This window comes from Lissotriton vulgaris, chromosome 5 (assembly GCF_964263255.1).
Source record: "Lissotriton vulgaris chromosome 5, aLisVul1.2, whole genome shotgun sequence".
Taxonomy (NCBI): domain Eukaryota; kingdom Metazoa; phylum Chordata; class Amphibia; order Caudata; family Salamandridae; genus Lissotriton; species Lissotriton vulgaris.
In genome coordinates this window covers 988,946,118-988,952,117 of record NC_141693.1, presented here as the reverse complement: position 1 = coordinate 988,952,117, position 6,000 = coordinate 988,946,118, and positions in this window count along the sequence as shown.

Genomic DNA, 6,000 nt, shown 5'->3' with positions numbered 1-6,000 from the left:
TGAACACTAGCTATTTTTTTTGGTTGAACAGAAGGCCGAATGGGACATTCTCTTGCAAAATGCCCACTTTTTCCACATTAAAGACATAAGTGATTCTTCCTTCTTCTTGACTTTTCTTCCTCTGAAATAGGTCCCCTCACCCCACCAATTTGCATGGGTTCGGGGATATCCTTGATTTCTTTTTTGTCGGATTTCTGTACCACCAATTTAGAAAACCCTACTCGAGCTTTCACTCCTCTTCTTTCTTGTAGACGATGATTCGATTTCACTGTGAGCTCAATAAAAGAAGGACAATCTTCGGGAGGATTTACAATTTGAGACAATATATCCTTTAATTCATCTGAGAGACCTCTATAAAACAATGATGTCCTCTTGTCCTCTGGCCAATATGTTTCTGCCAGTAATCTATTAAATTGTGTGATATATGTGAGGAGATCTTTGGATCCCTGTTTTAAGCTAAGAAGGGTGTTATCACTAGCCTGCATGTATGTATGTTTGGAAAAGAGACTTCTTAGCTTTTCCTGAAAATTACTGTAATTATACAACAAAGGATCATCAGTTTTCACAAGGGGAACTGCCCATTCGGCTGCATTTCCGGCTAGATATGAGATAATAAACGCTACTTTTGCAGCATCATCCGGGAAAGCAGCCGCTTTGCACATAAACTGGAGGTCATTGAGTCATAAAACTATTGAATTTAGCGCTATCCCCTGAGAATCTCTCTGGCATAGTCAATGGGACTGGAATAGGTGTATGGACAGTAACTTGAACAGGAGTTACCACACTGGTGTCATCAGAAGCACACTGGCAGTGGATGTTGGAACTGTGAAACGGGCTGGTTGAATATAGTTCCTCCTACCATTTGGGAATGGCACCCAATCCTCCAGTTGCCTCTAACTCTGGTGATTTTAACTGTGTTACTTCAGCCTGTAACTGCCTGTTTTCTGCCCGTAACAATGCTACTTCCTGTTGTAATCCAGCTAAGACTACAGCAATGTCTTCCATTGTAGGGGGTTGACTGGCTAGGAGGGTTGTCTGGACCTGAGAACTAAGAGTCGGATCTATATCCATCTTCGCTCGGGTGGAATGTGTTTTCGTGGGCTTGGCTTTCAGTCAAGGTTCCTCCCCCCATCGGGAGGAGACAAATTCCACAGGAGCGAAGACGACAGTCCCCAACACTTCCAAACAGCAATGACGCGAGTGGAAATAAAACACACTCAAAAGCCAACTGCTCCCAAAAAGTGTGGGGGGAAAATCCAAGGAGTATACCAACTCTCCCTCAGCTGGATTTTGTAGCTGCAGTCTCGAAGGCAGGAGCGCTGTAAATAAACATGCAATAATGCTATACTTTGAAGATCACCTCCCAGATTAATAAACAAGTGTTCACCATGAAGTTTCACTTACCCCACGATTGTGAGCGTCAGGACTCAAATGAGCAGCCACGGGGATAAGTCTGCAGAGGTCTCGTGCCAGGTGGGAAAGGAAGGGGAACCAGGCTACCACAATAGTCAGGCTCCCCAAATAGGGAACACACCCAGTCTTACGCATAAAACTGAAGACAGCGCAGGACTGGACCACCAGAGACGTAGATGACTGACTCGGTCCACTTATGGAGCTAAAGACAAAGTGGCACGGATTACAACCACGTCCAACTCTTAAGCTTAAGACAGAGCGGAGCGGGTGAATATATAACACAAGCTCAAAAGAATAATTCCGTCCGCTCATAAACTTAAGACAGAGCGAAACGAAACTCCCAATTGGTCAATGTAACAAAAACAATCACAAAACACGAAGACGTGTCGTTCAGCTCGTAAACTGAAGACGGAGCTGAACGAGCACGAACTAAACAAACACACAAAGGTCACAAGCACAAGAATACAAAGACAGGTGACAGTGCTAGAGGTTGGAACCATGAGAGGTCGGAAACAGACCTAGCAGTGGAGCGAGAAGGAAACTCTCCACCCTAGTGGAACGGGAATACCGGGGAAAGGGATTACCGGGGCAAGGAATTACCGGGGAAAAGGAATTACCGGGGCAAGGGATTGTCGGCAGAAAGATGACAAAAATACCATAAAGAGAGAGGGTTCAGGATACAAGGTTCAGGAACTCGGACAAGCAGGGAAATCAGATACCGGAAAACGCTACGAGGGTTCACACAGCAGAACGCTGAGAGAAGGGGCGTGGTCACTAAACCATTCAGTAAGCCAAGCGGTGATTCGCTGGCGAGTCTTCCTTTTCAGTTCTTCAGGGAACATCTCCAAAGTATCGAACAAAGCAACCCAAGGAGCTCTAATAGGGATTATATAAAAACATGCAATTTTACATATGTGGAACTAAATGCTGAACACTCGTCATAGTGGGTCAATGAATTCGACCACCCCTAACACATAACATCCATTGTCGGTGTTTTGTTTATAATTTCCTCCAGGTAGTTACATAGTTCTTTTATTACCTTTCCTTTCCTTTTAGGATGAACATAGCCGTTAATTAAGATTAAGTTTGAGCCCTTCTTGCCTAGTTCCGAAGTAAGCAAATTTAATATCTTCAGATTAGGAGTGGTTGGTCAAAGTTCCTTGATCTCATAGGCACTTGTCGCCGAAACATAGGTTGCTAATCCCCCTTGAAGATGACCATATTTTGCAATTCTCACCGCACATGTGAAAAAACGTTGAAAGCCATACAGATGCGGGGGTTCTTCTTTCCATGTCTCTTGAAAGGTCATAATATCAAAGGATCTTATGTAACTGACAAATTCTGGATTGTTCATTTTGGAGGCGAGACCATTGACATTCCACGAGCATATTCTGTAATTGTTATGCCTTGCTTGATGTAGGTATATTCTTTATTGGTCAATTTACTTGATTGTTTATTGTTCTAGCGATCCATCTCAGTTCGAATGGTCCTGTTGATGCACCATCTGGGGCATATCCCGTGGCTTTCAGATCTTCCGTACTTCTTGCTCCAGTATTCCATATTGCTCCTCGGAGTACTGGTATTCCAGATCTGTTGCCGGGGTTCTGTACTTCTTCTGTTACTGATGGAATTAATAGGTTGGGGTATTTTGGTTTTACATAAGGGTCAATTGTTATTCCTCAGTTTTTGAAGGTTTGAATCTCGGCCAGTATGTTATGTGCAAGTAAAGGTGCTATCCATGTTGCCTTTGTTTTTTCCGCCTTGGATCCGTCTTCTGTTATGAATTCGATGGAGACCAAGTCCAGAGTAGTCACACTAGTAAGAGAAGAGATGGAATGTGAGCTAGCAGCCGTAAAATGTTCCCTCTATTCAGTATGTCATGCCTTCCTTTCGAGATGTAATCCGGATTAAACCATACAATATTTGTTGTTGTATTTCTCATGTCTTCCAACCTCCTGTTGTTTTTGTTTTCGGCTTTACCTCCTTGTCCTAATTCGTGTTCTTGCACTTCTCTAGATAGTGCTTGATATATAGAAGATTCTACTTCATTGCTCCCTTCATGGTGGAGTTTCTTTTGTCCTCCTATGTTTGTTTTTTGGTTCCCGTCCCCCTGCCTGAGGTCAACTAGTTCAGTTCCCCCATCCCTTACGTGTACCTTGATGTCTTTTCCTGGATTTGCCCTTGTATGTGTAGATATAGATGTTTGTCTACTAGATACCAGTTTGTTCACATCTGGTTCTTCCATTTCCCCCCTCGTTATTTTGGTTAGAGAATACTGGGCCCTTTCACTCCCGAGCATGACTCCATTTGTTTCAATAGGATTCCTTGTAGAGTTGATGATCGAGCAGTTCGTAAAAGTTCTGTTTTTCTTGCTGGCTTTGAACTGGATCTTGGTGTTTATTTTTTTCCAATAATTGTGGAGAGGGTCTGCTAGTTTCTTCTTGACGTGGAACTTCTCCTTTTTCAGTCTTATTGGTGTCCTTTTTGGACTTTCCTTCTTCATCGTCAGTTTTGATGTTAAGTGAGGGTTCTGATTCACCTTGGTCAAACTGTGGCATTGACCCGAAGAGACGCTTAAATCCAACTCGATCTAAATTTGTTTTTTGATTTCTGCCTTTGCGTTTTTTTGCCCGCCGTTGTTTTGCATTTAAATGTTTGTCAGTCTTTTCTTTTATTAAATCTGCTGGCAGTTCATCATCCGCTGTTATGGACTCTTTAACCTCTCCTTTCCGATCGATTCTTGTAGATCTGTATCTCCTTTGCCTCAGTGTGAACATTTTCAGTGACTATGGGAAATGCTGTGTTTTTCATTTTATCTGTTTTGTTCATGGTGCAGCTTTCAAGGAGATGCTTATCTGTTTCCGCATCTATTTTGTCCGTTTCTCAAGTGGCTCTCTTTTCCTCGTGATGGTTGTTTTATTAGTGTGCATAGATCGCTCAACATTAATGGTAATGTGGCCAGTTTGTCAATTATCGGGCCATATCCCCAACCCAGGAACTTATTTTGAGCCTGGTCCTGCTTGTTTTGTAATAGTGTATTTAATGTACCCAGCTTCTCATCAATCGCAACCACAAAGACAGCCAGCGTATCTGAAAGCGTCAGTTGGGTGTCCATCTTATCTGACTGGTAGTGAAGTGCTTCTACCAATAGTGGAACTGTTTTTAGCAAGCTATGCCATGCCGTATCCTGGGTAGCGTTTTTTTGTGATTCCTCCTCACCAGCAGGATTTTTTATCTCGTCTCAAGTTTAGTTTATTTTTCCTCCCTCGTGTGAATCCTGATTATATTCAGTTATGTTGTCATTCGTTTTCGAGTTAAGCCCGCTCCTGCTTTTGTCTTGGGTATAAGCGGCCATAAGGCCTTCCCATTCCTCCTTTCCAAGGTATGAGGAGATTTCTATTTCTTCTGGGTTTTCAACTAAGTTTAATGCCAAGGTCAGTTCTTTATTCCCGGTGTGTGACTCTAGCTGGTGGTTTGATGTTGCATCTATTCGGATTGGGGTAGTTGAGGCCAGTTTGAAGCCTGTTTTTTCCTGCACTTCCCCCTTCCTCTCTTGGTTGGAGCCAGTGCACCTGAGCAGGGGTTTTTCCAGCGGGCTTTTTTGGCTATGAATCTTTGGTGTCGTAACTATTGCACAGGTATCAATTCTGTTTTTATTTTTTATTGGTCCATTGGCGTTATTCAAATCCAAGCTGGTTTCGTGATGGTCCTGATTTCCTTTTTTGTGCCTCGTCAAACCTCTTGTTTGCTTCATATTGCCTATGAATTTGAACTACCTCGACGTCTCCTGTCTGTCTATTGCCTGTATTTTCGAAGCTCATCCATGTTTTGTTGGATTGCAGAGTTGAAGTTATTTGTAGGGTACTACTAACTGCTCTACTGGTATTTCTTTTTTTGTCCGGGCTTCCCCCTTTGTGAGTTGAATCCGCTATTCTATAGTTTGTGATGATTGATTTGATTGTAAAGGTTGAAGAGGTGATTGAAGTCCTGGCACATCTTTTGTATTTATAAGTAGGGCGTCCCCCACATTTTTTAGAAAGCAGAATTTTGTAAAAATTTGGGGTTGATAGGAGAACTGCCTTTTTATTGATTTATTGCTTGTCTCCAACTTTGGTGTTTGCCCACTCATTTCCGACCCAGAAGAGTTTCTGTCTGCTGGTATTTCTATTTCTATGAGAGTACTATTTTTCTGGGTTGCCAGACTAGTTTCTGGTGATGTTTCGTTCCTTTCTTCCTCCAACATATTGGTTTTTCGCTTCCGTTTTTTTGTCTCTCTTTTAACTATTGTATTGCCACGGATGCGACCCGACCTTATACTACCCTTCTGCTTGTTTCGACTGACTTGTTTCCTGTCTTTACGTTCCACGCAGTCAATATATATCAGCTTAGAGTTTTGTGACATGAACGGTATCCGCTTCCCACTCAATTGCGCCGATCTTGCCGCCCTCCCGATCTTCAATCCGCTTCGGTCACCCTCCTATAGTTGTTTTAGGTGTTTTAGGTGTCTGATTTATTAGAAGATTGGCCCTTTCCAGCTGTATGCCCCAGCATCCCCACCAGCCCCAAAGGGGACCAAGCGGGGGACTT